This window comes from Schistocerca serialis, chromosome 1 (assembly GCF_023864345.2).
Source record: "Schistocerca serialis cubense isolate TAMUIC-IGC-003099 chromosome 1, iqSchSeri2.2, whole genome shotgun sequence".
NCBI classification, from domain to species: domain Eukaryota; kingdom Metazoa; phylum Arthropoda; class Insecta; order Orthoptera; family Acrididae; genus Schistocerca; species Schistocerca serialis.
The window spans coordinates 1,085,623,396-1,085,638,740 of record NC_064638.1 but is presented as its reverse complement, the minus strand read 5'-3'; positions in this window follow the sequence as shown (position 1 = coordinate 1,085,638,740).

Here is a 15,345-nt window from a genome sequence, read left to right as displayed (position 1 = left end):
CGTCCGGCCATCCTGATTTAGGTTTTCCGTTATTTCCCCAAATCCCTTCAGGCAAACACTGGGATGGCTCCTTTGAATGGGCACGGCCGACTTCCTTTCCCATCCTTCCCTAATCTGACGCTACCGATGACCTCGTAGTTTGGTCCTCTCCCCCAAATCAACCAACCAACCAACCAACCAAGCAATCAATCAGGGCAATATGGGAGGTGCGTCAAAAAATCCCAACGAAATGAGTTCAAGAGCGCCTTGGTGGCTAGGGCTATGAGAGTGCGGGCGTTGTTGTGCAAAAAGGGACACACTTTTCTCCAGCATTCTCCTCCTTATTTTTTGAATGCTCCTGTTGAGATTTTGGGGTCTCACAATATCATTGTGCATTGATGGTCTCCCCTCAAGCAGATATTCGATCAAAATGATGCCTTTTCGGGGTTTTTTTTTTGCCCGTAATTGTGGTTTTGAATATTTTTCCAGGCAGATAATTGGTGTGACGCCACTTTGACGACTGTCTTTGTCTCTCAGGGGTGTAATCAACCACCCACTCACAATAGAGCGCAGAATATCCTTACTTTCCAATTCATCTCACTCAGGAAACTCGTGGGCGCTACAGACCCGATTTTTCTTGTGTTGCTGTCAGCTGTTTTAGGAACCATCTTGCGCATTGTTTCCGATATCCCACCGCCTCTGTGAGTGTCTCGTATAAGAAAATTCTGTAGAGTTGTGGAAACATCGCAGAAATTTCATCCACTGTTAATCGGAGTCTGTACGAACAATTTCCTTCTCGATTTTTTGCAAAAAGTTCAAATGGCTCTGAGCACTATGGGACATAACTTCTGAGGTCATCAGTCCCCTAGAACTTAGAACTACTTAAACCTAACTAACCTAAGGACATCACACACATCCGTGCCCGAGGCAGGATTCGAACCTGCGACCGTATCGCTCGCGCGGTTCCAGGCTGTAGCGCCTAGAACCGCTCGGCCACTCCGGCCGGCGATTTTTTTGCACCAACCCATCAGTCGAAATAGAAGTTATTCCACTCCCCTGGCTCCACTAAACTTCCTACACCACTTCAACATACTCGTTCTGTTCATAACGTTTTCGCTGTAAACGCGTTTTGATTGGCCAAAAAAGTTTGGTGAGTGTTATTGCTTCCGAGAGTAGATAGCGCATAACAGCTGGCCGCTGTGGCGGAGCGGTTCTAGCCGATTCAGTCCGGAACCGCTCGGCTGCTACGGTCGCAAGTTCGAATCCTGCCGGGCATGGATGTGTGTGATGTCCTTAGGTTGTTCGGTGTAAGTACTTCTAAATCTAGGGGACTGATGACCTCAGATGTTAAGCCCCATAGTGCTTAGAGCGATTTGAACCATTTGAAAACGAATAACAGCACGTGGTTCGCACTTGGCGAGGTTTCTTATCGACATCTTTCACGCAAACTGGACACTGTAAGGTGAGTTTACGTACTACCGTGTTCCCCTCTCTAACACTCAGTGCTGCTAAACCTCAAATAAAAAAAATTAAAAAAAAGCCCGTTATGTTCAAGAACACTTACTTGCTGAACATCCCTCGCATAAATACGTAGAATAGCCTCAATATGAAATGTCCAACCAGAGTAGGGACGTTACACACTGACTGGACGGTGTGGAGGAGAGACGTAAAAGCGTGCCTAAGGTCAGGTAGGAGATACCAGCGTGAGAGACTTCTGCGCCTCGGCCCGTCAGCTCAGCCAAGCAGCAGAAATAGCCGCCGGGCGGGACGGCAGACAAAGGCCTGGCGCCACTTCCGGAAGTGCTGCTTATCACGCGTTGCTGCCACCAGAAGGACGCAGTGCGCGTGCGCAGTGCCAAGGTGACACTCGGTTGTGCCGGGCGCCGGGTTCCTGACTCCAATGCCGGCCCAGCGCCTTGTTGGCTTTCGCCGCGGCCGTACCGCGCTGATGGATGTGACTGTAGGGCATCGAGTCGCTTGTTTAAGCTTCTAAAGCGGCCGAGGCGTGTCGTAAACGCCGGGGCCTGGATGCAACTGCGGTTGCAACGCGATACCAACAGCGCTGGCGAAACTACTAATCAGTCAGCAATCTGATGTTCATAAAGTTGGTTGGTGCTCCACTGATGTTGTTCCAGCTCATGGACTATGTACGCTCTTGGTTCATGAAAGGCAGACATCTTGCTACTGATAGCAAGAGTAAAGTAAGAAGGCCTGAAGTCTACAGCAGCCATGAACTAAAGTCAGTTAGGAACCTGTTGTAATGCTATTCATGTAAGTTACACTGTAGTTTTATAGTTAAATAAATTTTCAGCTGTATTAAAAATGAGGCCAGTTGAAGCACGGGATACTACCCAGCTCAAATGAAGCAGGTGATACCGAGAAACACCCAAACATACAAGAGAATTTGGTATCAAACATTTCAGTTTACATCACCTCAAATGAAGCATGCTATTCCCATCAACCCCTGAATAATAAAAGAAAATGGTATCGTACACGTCAATTGATCTATAATACACCTCAAATGAAACAGGTGAGTTCAATCAACCCTCCGACATACAAAACAATACAAGGAAATATTACCGAACACGTATTTTAACTTATAAAACACCACTAAAAGACATAATACAACAAAAACCATCCACACCTATCATCAACAACACTTGAAACTACACTACAAAAATCTTTTGTAACATTGTTTGGCTCCCGAAATGGTATAGATGATGGGTGGTAAAGTCAACTGAAGAGTCCGATACCATTTTTTTAGGTCAATATGTTGATGACGTCATGGCTAAAAGCAGATGGGTGGTATCCCATGCTTCAGTTATAAGTAATTTTCGCTGCATTACATCCACTGAGGGATGCAACGCAGGCAAAATTCATCGACGGAAGAGTAATGTGTACGTTGAAACTTTCACGAGTGAAAGCAAAATGCGTCTATGGCGCAGGAACTTTGAAGCTGGACGTACTGACCGTTCCTGAAGCAGGTGATCAGGGAAGGAACGACTGCCAACCGATGATCTTGTTCAGTGAGTGGATCAGGCAATTCGAGAAAATCGTCGATTCAAAATTTTGTTTATTCCGCAAAATTTCAAGTTCAGCTCTCTATACCATCATGAGTGGGAGACTTCAGCACCGCGAACCCTCAGCGAGATGAGTTCCCAAGATGTCCGATTTTCACAAAACACAGCGAATGGGCGCCGCCTTGACGTTTCTCCTGCGCTACCAAGGTGAAAGAGAAGGTTTTTTGAACAAAATTGTTTGGACTCATTAAAGAAGCTTTGCGTAGCATCAGCTTCTATGGCAACGAAGAGGTAAAGAAAATGGTACAAAACTGGCTTCGAGATCAAGATAAAGAATTATTCGCTGACGGGGTTAAGGAGGCTTGTAAGAACACGCGATATATGCGCAGAAGTTGGTTGGCAGTTCATGGAAAAACAGACAAAAAACTGTCTTGATTTTATCAACTAGCCGGCCGTCGGCCCTAGGCGCTTCAGTCCGAAACCGCGCTGCTGCTACGATCGCAGGTTCGAATCCTGCCTCGGGCAAGGATGTTTGTGATGTCCTTGGGTTGCTTAGGGGATTGGGTTGTTTGGGGGAGGAGACCAGACAGAGAGGTCATCGGTCTCATCGGATTAGGGAAGGAAGTCGGCCGCGCCCTTTCAAAGGAACCATCCAGGCATTTGCCTGGAGCGATTTAGAGCAATCACGGAAAACCTAAATCAGCATGGCCGGACGCGGGTTAGTTAGGTTTAAGTAGTTCTAAGTCTAGGGGACTGATGACCTCAGATGTTAAGTCCCATAGTGCTTAGAGCCATTTGAGCCACTTTTTTATCAACTGATATTGCTGTACATCTATTTGACTTTTTAATTGTTCAATTACCCTCGTATCTGCAGGTATTCAGAGGTGTAGGATACGATTATAGAGAATCTGGAAACGTTTTGTTAGACGAGAATAGATGATCAAAGAATTTTGATGCGGAGTAAGCAAGGCACATATTACGGCGAGAAGAACGATTAGATGGTGTCGCGAAAGTTGGATAAAAAGTTCGTCAACTTTGTCATTACATATACACTGATCAGCCAAAACATTATGACCACTGCCCACCGCAACCTTGGATGCCGCCTGGTGGCGTTTCGGGCAAGTGACGCGGTAACAAAATTACGCGAGTGGAGCAGACACGGACGGAGGATCACCCTAGCGAATATGGGGAAATCCACTGAGACAGCGACTTTGACGAAGGGCGGATTATCATTACGCGGATCCTGTGAAGGAATATCTCGAATACGGCGAGGCTGGTCGAATGTTCACGTGCTACTGTCGTAGGCACCTACGGAAAGAGGTAGGAAATTACTGCTAGCCTCTAAATGGTTGGACGTCCACGACTCTTCGGTGGCTTGTCTGCTCTGTAAAGCAAGATGGACGGTGATCTCTGGCATCAATTCTGAAAGAGCACAAGTGTTTCTGAGCATTCGGTTCGTCGTACATTGTTGAACATGGAAGACCATCCTTACGCGTTTACTTGTTGACCCAACGACATCGTCAGTTACAACTGCAGTGGGCACGAGACGATCGGAATTCGACCATCGATCAATGGAAGCGTGCCGACTCTTCAAGTGAATCACATTTTTGCTACACTAGGTCGCTGGTCGTCTCCACAAAGTCTGACATCGAGGTGAACGGCGGCTTGAAACGTGCACCCCGTCACGGACGCAAGCTGATGTGAGTATTATGCTATTGGAGGTATTTTCCTGCGTTTGCTTGGGACCTGCGGTAATAATCGAAAATACGCTGATGGCTGTGAATCACCTGCATCCATTCATGCTTGATGTCTTCTCCGACGGTGATTCCATCTTTCAGCAGTATAACTGTCCGTGTCTTGGGAATCATAACTGTGCTGCAGTGGTTTGAGGATCATTATAGTGAACTTACGTTGTTGTCTCTCAGCGACCAAATACGCCTGATATACATCCTTCGGAACCCATCTGGGTCTTATCGGGCGCCATCACCGCGTGCGCAAATCAACGGCCCGCTATTTTCACGAATTACATGACCTGCGCGTTGACATCTAATGCCACATACCTCCACAGACCAACTAAAAAACTGTTGGATGCCTGATACGCAGAATCAGTGATGAATTCCGTCTCGGACAAACAAGGTATTTTGGCTCATCAGTCTATATTGCCATCAACGCGAATCTCCACTCCTTAAATAGAGACTGTATAATGTGTCTGTGCTATATTTAGGAAGCATGTACAGAAAATAATCAACAACGCTTGGTAAATAAAAAAACAATATCTGTGAGCTATATAAGAGTTTCGCATGCTTCCTCATAAAAATGTAAAACAACAGCTAAGAAACGGTGCAACAAAAAAGCTGTTTACAAATAAAGTTAAACTGCTCGTGTGATAGACAGTAACAATTTGCATATGCAAACTGAAATACTGTGGGAACAAATTGCCGTCTTTTAATTTCACGTAAAGCTCCAAAAAAACTGTGAAACACTCCGGCAGTACAGTTAAAGACTCTACTACAGAAATAAGTTAGTCATTCAAGGCAAAAAGAAACAGGAAGAATAAATATACAAAGAACAAATTAAAATAACTTTCGTCAATCTCAGCAAAATGTATTTCACTGTTTTAATATCTTAGTGGAACAATCGGGATCGAAATACTAGGTGCAGTTCGGCACACGTTCAGGAAATAAGAAAGATTGAAGTTTATGGTCCTGTCTACAAACAGATCCTTAGAGACAAGGCGATAGTCGATTTGGCGAAAGATGGAGAAAGAAATTGTCGTTGTCCTTTCAAAGGAGCCATCCCAGTATTTGCTTCAGCGCTTGAGGGAAAACACGGAAAACCTAGATCATTGCGCCACCTCGCCCGGTGGTAGATGTAACGCAAGTTACTTCAGCCATATTCCAGACTGCAATATTTTAGACTGGGACATTACATCGCGTTTATCTAACCTGAAATATATTATCTGTCAGTCTATTACCTTTACAGGTATGTTGATATAGGAAGTATGTTACGTGTCACATTATAATGTAGTTCATCACACTTTTTTTCAAATACAGCAGAGTATAGCAATACTTTCGAAGAATGCAATAGACGCTAAATATCTGTGATGCAATTGAAACACGGGAAATACCTTGCAAAACTCAGTGACTGACGTGGAACACTGAATCCTTCTAGTCGTCCTGATTTTCTGATGAAAAGCTCTCTAGTTTGTAGCCGGCTGGAATCCACAGAGCTTTAGATCAGTAGTAGACGCTGGGAAGGTCTGCATTCACATATCCTGATTTACATTTGTGTAGTATATCGAAATTGCGTCCTTGTTTGTTTAAATGTACTAAACGACCGACTCAAGTGGTGGATGGATGACTTATTCGACATAGACCAAGCTCTAATTGTGCACTTAAAAATTTTAATATTCCCGAAGAGGGTGGATCCGGCTTCCGGAAAGAGTAGCCAAAAACTGCCAACATAAAATGTTCTGACAGGATTTTTTTTAAGTTTTAAATATAGGCTTTATAAGCTTAAGATGGTAATGAACTTTTTCATGTATTTTGAATATTTTAACACAAAATAATTATTGGTTTAATCGAAAGTCAACTATGGGTTAATGTTACTGTATGTTAATAATAAACAGTGACAACAATGAAATGGAATTTTATTTATTAATTACTAGTCACATACAAGTTACATATATTCATACAATGCTAAAACTAATTTTTTGTCTCCAAAGCTATTGTGCTGAAATGACAACCAACAAAACACGTTTTATGTATAGACAGTATCACAACACATTATGGAAACAGTTTCATGATACATCACCTACTTTCTCGATACTGCCAACTCCTTTCTCCAATTAGTCATTTCAGTTTTTCCCAGATAATAACTATCACTGACTCCGTCTTCGTCATTTTCATCTTCTTTCTGCTCTGATGTGTTGTGATCAGCCGGCCGGTGTGGCCGTGTGGTTCTAGGCGCTTCAGCTTGGAACGGCGTGACCGCTACGGTCGCAGGTTCGAATCCTGCCTCGGGCATGGATGTGTGTGATGTCCTTAGGATAGTTAGGTTTAAGTAGTTCTAAGTTCTAGGGGACTGATGACCACAGATGTTAAGTCCCATAGTGCTCAGAGCCATTTGAACCTTTTTTTTTTGGTCCTGATCACTGACAACTGATCTCCGGTTTAGAATCAATCGGCGCCTCATCAAGAACGTCAACAGATGAACATCTGTGCCACATTAGCTCGTGTAAATATATGTACAGGCTCAGAGGAACAGCAGCCCCTACGTTCACCAGGAGGGGATTCCTGGATGTTGTCAAATCCACTTACAGGTCTTCAGCCGATCTCGGACTTCTAAGAAAACTGTGTTCGTGGCAAAACCCAGAACCGATGCAAGTCTCTGAATTCACTCATATGGAAACGAGGCCCTAAAGCCACATTTTTCATCTGTTACAATTGTTAGAACTGCAACTTGTGATGCAGTTTTTGTATTTAATGATAGGAACGTAGGAAGGATTAAAGTATTAGAGAGAATGGACTTTAAGATAGGGAATTTCACTCAACACATCGTGAGGAAGAAAGATTTACAGGGCCTCTCTGCAGCTGAAAAATCAGTTGAAGACCTGGTAACGGAAAGAAGGCGGAAAACCAAGAACTAGAAGAGAAGAGTTGACAGAAAAGTGGACTCTGAGCACAAATGTGGGGCCCTCGAATGAGGTGGCATAAGAAAAAACTTTAGGTTGAACTTTAAATTGCATTTCTTGAAAATTACGTTTTTCAAAGTTTATGGATCTTTTTCTCGGAATATATGAAGGCTAGTATTATGAAATTTTGTACATTTATAAACCCAAAAAATGTTGTCTAAAGAGTAAAGTTTGAAACTCTGATTGTAAGCTGAGACATGGGGCAAAGTGCTCGGAATTTTGAATGAATTTTATATTATACTTACAAAATTATAATTAAAAATTATTAAAATTCTCCTTTTCGATGTATTCGCAAAATATCATGAGAGGAGCTTACTTTGTGCAAAGAAATTAAACAGAGAAAGTTTTGTAGACCAGTTTCTGAGAGAAAGGTACACATATTACATGTTGTTGTTGTTGTTGTTGTGGTCTTCAGTCCAGAGACTGGTTTGATGCAGCTCTCCATGCATATATTACATTTTGAAAATAAAATTTTTAAATTCTATAAAAGAAAATAAATATGTATATATAATCCAAGAAATATAACAGTAAACGTGTTAATGTCACGTAAATCACGGTATAAAATTTCCTTGTTGTATCTTCAAAATTGTGGATTTCCATTGTACTGACAAAGCAGGCTGCTGGCGAAACTAGGACGAAACCAAACTTCTGCCCAGGTCCAGGCATCAGAGCATTCGGCAGCAGCAGTTAAAGCGGTGTTAGCACTTTAACTGCGCTTCTGGCCATTAGCAAATTACGCAGAGGCAGAGAGTTCTGTGGCGCTGGAAACTCGACAGCTGTGCGAATTCCGGCATTTGCATTTGTACGTGGGTCCACATTATTTGGCACTGGTGTCTATAGCTGCCTGGAATTAACAATGAGCAGGAGTATGATACGAATCAGTGCAATCTGGTCGTGGAGTCAGTATTATTATGCACAGCATTTATAGTCAACAGGCACCTGGAATTACCAGTATACGGAAATATCAAATGGAGCAATCGTAAGCCTCAGTGTTTCACCAATGAACGGTTGATATTAGTCTGCGAAAATAAGGTGTTTCTGAGGCAGTTATTATCGGTGAGACGATCTTTCAATATTGCTCTAATGTGCGGAATCCGCGTCATTTTGAGGAAACAGAGGACATGCTTACCTCAGAACAGAGTTCCTACATTGATCAAGGCACATGACTTCTTACCACACACACCAAGCCACATAATGACCATCACCATAAAATTAGATAAATACTTGCTTATACGGGGCTATTTCTTCACGAAGACCATTTCGGAATGGCACAGGAACGAGAAAGATTCTGGTACACATCTGAGCAGTAGTGTCTGAATACCTATTGAACTGAACTGAACTGAACTAATTTCTCCCGAACAGGCCATGAAGGCGCAACGTTACCGACCAGCCGCCGTGTCGTCCTCAGTCCACAGGCGTCACTGGATGCGGATATGGAGGGGCATGTGGTCAGTTCACCACTCTCCCGACCGTATGTCAGTTTCTGAGACCGGAGCCGCTACTTCTCAATCAAGTAGCTCGCCAGTTTGCCACACAAGGGTTGAGTGCACCCCGCTTGCCAACAGCGCTCGGCAGACCGTATGGTCATCCATCCAAGTTCTAGCCCAGTCCAGCCGGCCGTTGTGGCCGAGCGGTTCTAGGCGCTTCAGTCCGGAACCGCGCGACTGCTACGGTCGCAGGTTCGAATCCAGCCTCGAGCATGGATGTGTGTTAGGTTAGTTAGGTTTAAATAGTTGTAAGTACAAGGGACTGATGACCTCAAATGTTAAATCCCATAGTGCTCAGAGCCATTTGAACCATTCTAGCCCAGCCCGACAGTGCTTAACTTCGGTGATCTGATGGGAACCGGTGTTACTACTGCGACAAGGCCGTTGACAGATACCTATTAGCGCACATTAATATCAGGTGTGTTCACCCTTCGCATTTATGACGGCTTAAATTCTGTGGGAGACAGTTTCAACAAGGTGTATGAATGACTGTGGAGGAATGGCAACCAATTCTTTCTCAAGAGCCAAAACCAGAGAAGGTGATGTTGTTGGATGCTGAGATCTGCAGTGAATCAGGCGTTCTAACTCATCCCAAAAGTGTTCCATTGGGTTCAGGTCGGGATTCCAGGCAGGCCAGTCTATTTCTAGAATGTTAATGTTCCTAAACCATTCCTTGCTGTTGTTGCTTCACGACAGGGTGCACTGACATGCTAATACAACAATCGTTCGAGCTGTTCCTCTACTGTACGCATTACAAAAGCTATAAAATGTGGTCACACCATTCCGCATTTAGTGTTTTATTAAGCGCAATAAGGGGACGGCACCCTAACCACAAAACCACCCCTGTACTGTAGCACCACCTGTTATGACTCTTGGCGCTATAGATGATAGTAGGTAACGTTCTCCAGCCATTAGCGAAACCTCAACCCTTCAATCGGTCTGCCTCAGGGTATAGGGTGATTCATCACACCAAATCACTGTCTCCCATTCATCCAGTGTCCAGTGGCGTCTTCTCTTTACACCACCTCAAGCGTCGATCAACACTGACAACAGAAACGTGTGCCTTATGATGAACTGCTCCACCATTATACCCCATTCTTTTTAGCTTCACACGCACAGTCAGTGTGCTAGCTGGCCTCCTGGCAGCAATTTGGAACTCGCGAGTGATTCCTTCCACCGACTTCACGCGATCTTTTACAGCCAACCTCCGCAGTGCTTGACGGTCCCTGTCCATCAGTACATGGAACCTGGATCGTCTGGGATAAGCTGTGGTTGTTCCTTCGCGCTTCCACTTCGTAATCACATCACGAATAGTCGACTTGAGCAGCTTTAGAAGGATTCCTCATGGATTTGTCATTTAGGTGACATCTAACGACTAGACACATTCCAAGTCACTGAGCTCTCCGCCGGCCGCTGTGGACGAGCGGTTCTAGGCGCTTCAGTCTGGAACCGCGCGACCACTACGGTTGCAGGTTCGAATCCTGCCTCGGGGATGGATGTGAGTAATGTCCTTATGTTAGTTGGGTTTAAGTAGTTCTAAGTTCTAGGGGACTGATGACCTCAGATGTTAAGTCCCATAGTGCTCAGAGGCATTTGAACCATTTGAGCTCTCCTGACCGATAGAATCGAGCCAGATTAAATGTTATGAGAATTTCTTTAAACACTAAAGGCGAATTCAGGATTGGTTCCGTTGACGAAGGCATGGCTCATTTCCGCTGTTATTTTTGTCCATTCGAATCTTCGTACTAGCTACCACATTCAAACCGGTGTCAACGACATCTCGTGATCACACATTCGCAATTACCTGGCAAACGGTACATTTGCAGACTCTCATTGGAAAGTTTTTGCTTCTACTAGCACATAATTTAACTCTTGTCAGGTTTCGCCATTAACTGCGATGTACAGTGCTCAGTGAACTGACAAAATATCTAGAATAGCTCTTAATAGTCGGACGTCCTTTTTCCTGGTGTAGTGCAGCAACTCGACGTGGAATGGACTCCACAACTCGTTGGAAATCCCCTGCAGAAATATTGATCCCTGCTGCCTCTATAGTCCTCCATAACTGCGAATTTGTTGTCGATATAGGATTCTGCGCACAAACTGACCTCTCGATTACGTCCCATAAATGATCGATGGAATTCATGTCGGGTGATCTGGGTGGCCAAACCATCGCCTCAAATTGTCCAGAACGTTCTCCAAACCAATCGCGAACAGTTATGGCCCGGTGACATGGCGCACTGCCATCCATTAAAATTCCATCTGTGTTTCGAAATATAACGTCTATGAAAGGCTTCAAATGATCTCCAAGTATGTGAACGTCCAGAGCGACCAGTCCATTCCATGTAAACGAAGCTCCCACCATTTTGGAGCCAGCGCCAGCTTGAACAGTGCCTTGTTGACAACTTGGGTCCATGGCTTCATGGGTTCTGCGCCACTCTCGGATCCTGCTACCGGGGCTCATTTGACCAGGTTGGGTCCATGGCTTTGGGGGTTCTGTGCCACTCTCAGATCCTGCTAGCACGGCTCATTTGACCAGGTTGGGTTCATGGCTTCACGGGTTCTGCGCCACTCTCAGATCGCGCTACCAGAGCTCATTTGACCAGTTTGGGTCCATGGTTTTGGGGGTTCTGCGCCACTCTTAGACCCTGCTACCAGGGCTCATTTGACCAGGTTGTGTCCATGGCTTCGGGGGCTCTGCGCCAATCTCAGATCTCGCTACCGGGGCTCATTTGACCAGGTTGGGTCCATGGCTTTGGGGGTTCTGTGCCACTCTCAGATCCTGCTAGCACGGCTCATTTGACCAGGTTGGGTTCATGGCTTCACGGGTTCTGCGCCACTCTCAGATCGCGCTACCAGAGCTCATTTGACCAGTTTGGGTCCATGGTTTTGGGGGTTCTGCGCCACTCTTAGACCCTGCTACCAGGGCTCATTTGACCAGGTTGTGTCCATGGCTTCGGGGGCTCTGCGCCAATCTCAGATCTCGCTACCGGGGCTCATTTGACCAGGTTGGGTCCATGGCTTTGGAGGTTCTGTGCCACTCTCAGATCCTGCTAGCACGGCTCATTTGACCAGGTTGGGTTCATGGCTTCACGGGTTCTGCGCCACTCTCAGATCCCGCTACCAGGGCTCATTTGACCAGGTTGGGTCCATGGTTTCGGGGGTTCTGCGCCACTCTCGGATCCCGCTACCGGGGCTCATTTTACCAGGCCACGATTTTCCAGTCGTCTAGGGTCCAACCAGTACGGTCAAGAGCCTAGCAGAGGCGCTGCAGGCGATGTCGTGTTGTAAGCAAAGGCACTCGTGTCAGTCGTCTGCTGCCATAGCCAATTAAAGCCACATTTCGCCGCACTGTCCTAATAGATACGTTCGCCGTACGTCCCACGTTGATTTCTGCTGTCATTCGAGGCAATGTTGCTTGTCTGTTAGCACTGACAACTTGACGCAAACGCCCCTGCTCTCGGTCGTTAAGTGAAGGCCGTCCGTGGTGAGAGGTACTGCGTGAAATGGGGCATTCCCGGCACACTCTTGACACTGTCGATTTCGGAATATAGAATTGCCTAACGATTTACGAAATGGTGTGTCCCATGTGTCTAGCTCGAACAACTATGCGGCGTACAAAGTCTGTTAATTCCCGTCGTACGGCCATAATCACGTCGGGACCTTTGTACGTGAATCACCTGAGTACAAGTGACAGCTCCGCCAATGCACTGCCTTCTTATACGTTGACCGCTATGTATACATGCATATGGCTGTCCCATGACTTTCCTCAGTGTAAAACGCCTCTTTGGGATACGAAATGTACGGCATTGTACCTGATTTCCCAGTCTTCGGACTGTTCAGACAATTTCTTTGTTTGGCTTAGGACACATTGGGGACGTGCGGCGGCGAGAGAATTTGGCGCCAGCCGGAGCTCCGCCCTTGAGGAGTCCCCTCTGCCCCTCCTGCCCCCCCCCCCTCCCCCTGCCACAACTCTTTTCTAATTTAAGGCCACCACAGCGCGCCTCGCCTCGCCCGCCCTCCGCATAATAATCCGACTTAGCACTGCGACACCGAGCCATTAAAGTCACTGCCCACGAATTAAGTCCTCAGCCGGCGCGCTGACGGAGCTGCCGTCTCGTAATTGCTTAAAGAAATGCCGCGCGACAAAGATGAGTACTTACAAAGGCAACGGCGGAGTTAAAGTGCCTGCGCTGCTCCTCAGCGGTCCTTGTAACCGCGTCTCCACTCTGCGGAAGAGCTGTAGCTTCCACGGCAGCCAGTTAATTCGATACCGAGTCGTCGCTGAAATATCTCTGGCAGTAAACTTTCTTCATTATATCCGAGTCATACCCGATATCTAAACATGATGGCTGTCAGAAACAGAAAGAGGGTAACTTTGAGGTGTGGTACTCTGTTTGAAGGTTGGAAATGTTTTTGGCCGCGTCATCACTGCTTCTCAGGCGCCACTGTGTCACAAAAATTTGTAGTGCACTTCTACAACTGTATCATGAAAGAGAACGTTAAGTAAACTACTTAATTAAACGGCTTGTTTAATGGGTTCATTCTGCTTCCAACTGTTAAAATTTAATTTCACGGTTTCAATTTCGGCATTAAGGCATTTTCAAGCGTCTTCAAAACAAACAAAAACGTAATGAGTACAATTTATTTACACTGGGTTTAATAGTAGGTACTTTCAAGATTTTCACTTATAGGCACAGATAACGTAATATGCACAACTTGAAACATCCCCTTAGAAAAATTAATGAATTACTGTGCTGATAAACCTCTTACGTTATTTGATTTTCAAACAGCTGAGCAGAGCTGAACGTACTCAGACTTTTCTCTCTTTACTTATTCTGATCAACACTAAACTGACACACAAATTTTTAGCGCAACGCAATCTGACTTTCAATAATCCCTACAAAAGAATGGCCCTGACTAACCATAACCTATACCTTTCATGAATCACTTACCTCACAAAAATCTTCGTTACTCGAATTACAGCAATACAGCGAGCGCTAATACTGCCAGCTAAATAAAAGATTCTAACTACTGAAGGCACTAACTACTGATAGGTATAGTTAGCAAATGAAAGATTTTGATTGAGAACAAACAATGTATTTACCTTAATAATGTTCAAAAGTCATCATATATATATCAGTTCATGATATCCAGTATTACAAATATGCTCTTTCTGATGGACACACGTCCAGATCGTCCGCTCTCAAAATTCTACCATCTCTCTCCCCACATCCACCACTGCTGGCGGCTCAGCTCCAACTGCGCAACGCTACGTGCTGTTCACGTCCAACTGCCTAACACTACAATAGCGAATATTCCAACAATGCCAACCAGCCACATACTGCACACAGCACAGCCAGTGATTTTCATACAGAGCGCTACGTGGCGTTGTTGTTGTTGTCGTCTTCAGTCCTGAGACTGGTTTGATGCAGCTCTCCATGCTACTCTATCCTGTGCAAGCTTCTTCATCTCCCAGTACTTACTGCAACCTACATCCTTCTGAATCTGCTTAGTGTATTCATCTCTTGGTCTCCCTCTACGATTTTTACCCTCCACGCTGCCTTCCAGTGCTAAATTTGTGATCCCTTGATGCCTCAAAACATGTCCTACCAACCGATCCCTTCTTCTAGTCAAGTTGTGCCACAAACTTCTCTTCTCCCCAATCCTATTCAATACCTCCTCATTAGTTACGTGATCTACCCACCTTATCTTCAGCATTCTTCTGTAGCACCACATTTCGAAAGCTTCTATTCTCTTCTTGGCCAAACTAGTTATCGTCCATGTTTCACTTCCATACATGGCGTTACCAACATAAAAACCTAAACAGCCTACTTACAAATTGCGTATCAAACAACTACTAGTCCGCAATACCAGTCAATATTCTATTTTACCTACTGCGATTTTCACTGCATTGTACATAACATACTATTAGAAGTGTGCGCTTACCTTAGAGAAAATGTCTAAAACAGTCGAGAAAATTTGTATTTCGGAGGTCTGTTTGTTCAATGAGTATGTTCTGTGGTCTTCTTCCAAGCCACTATAAATTTAAATTTCTTCTCACAAACGCCACATAATTTACTACCCGATGTTTTCGGCATGGTTGTAACTGCACCACAATTAGACTACGCCTGTCAGTATAGACTAACGGTTTTGCGTCACGGGTCCA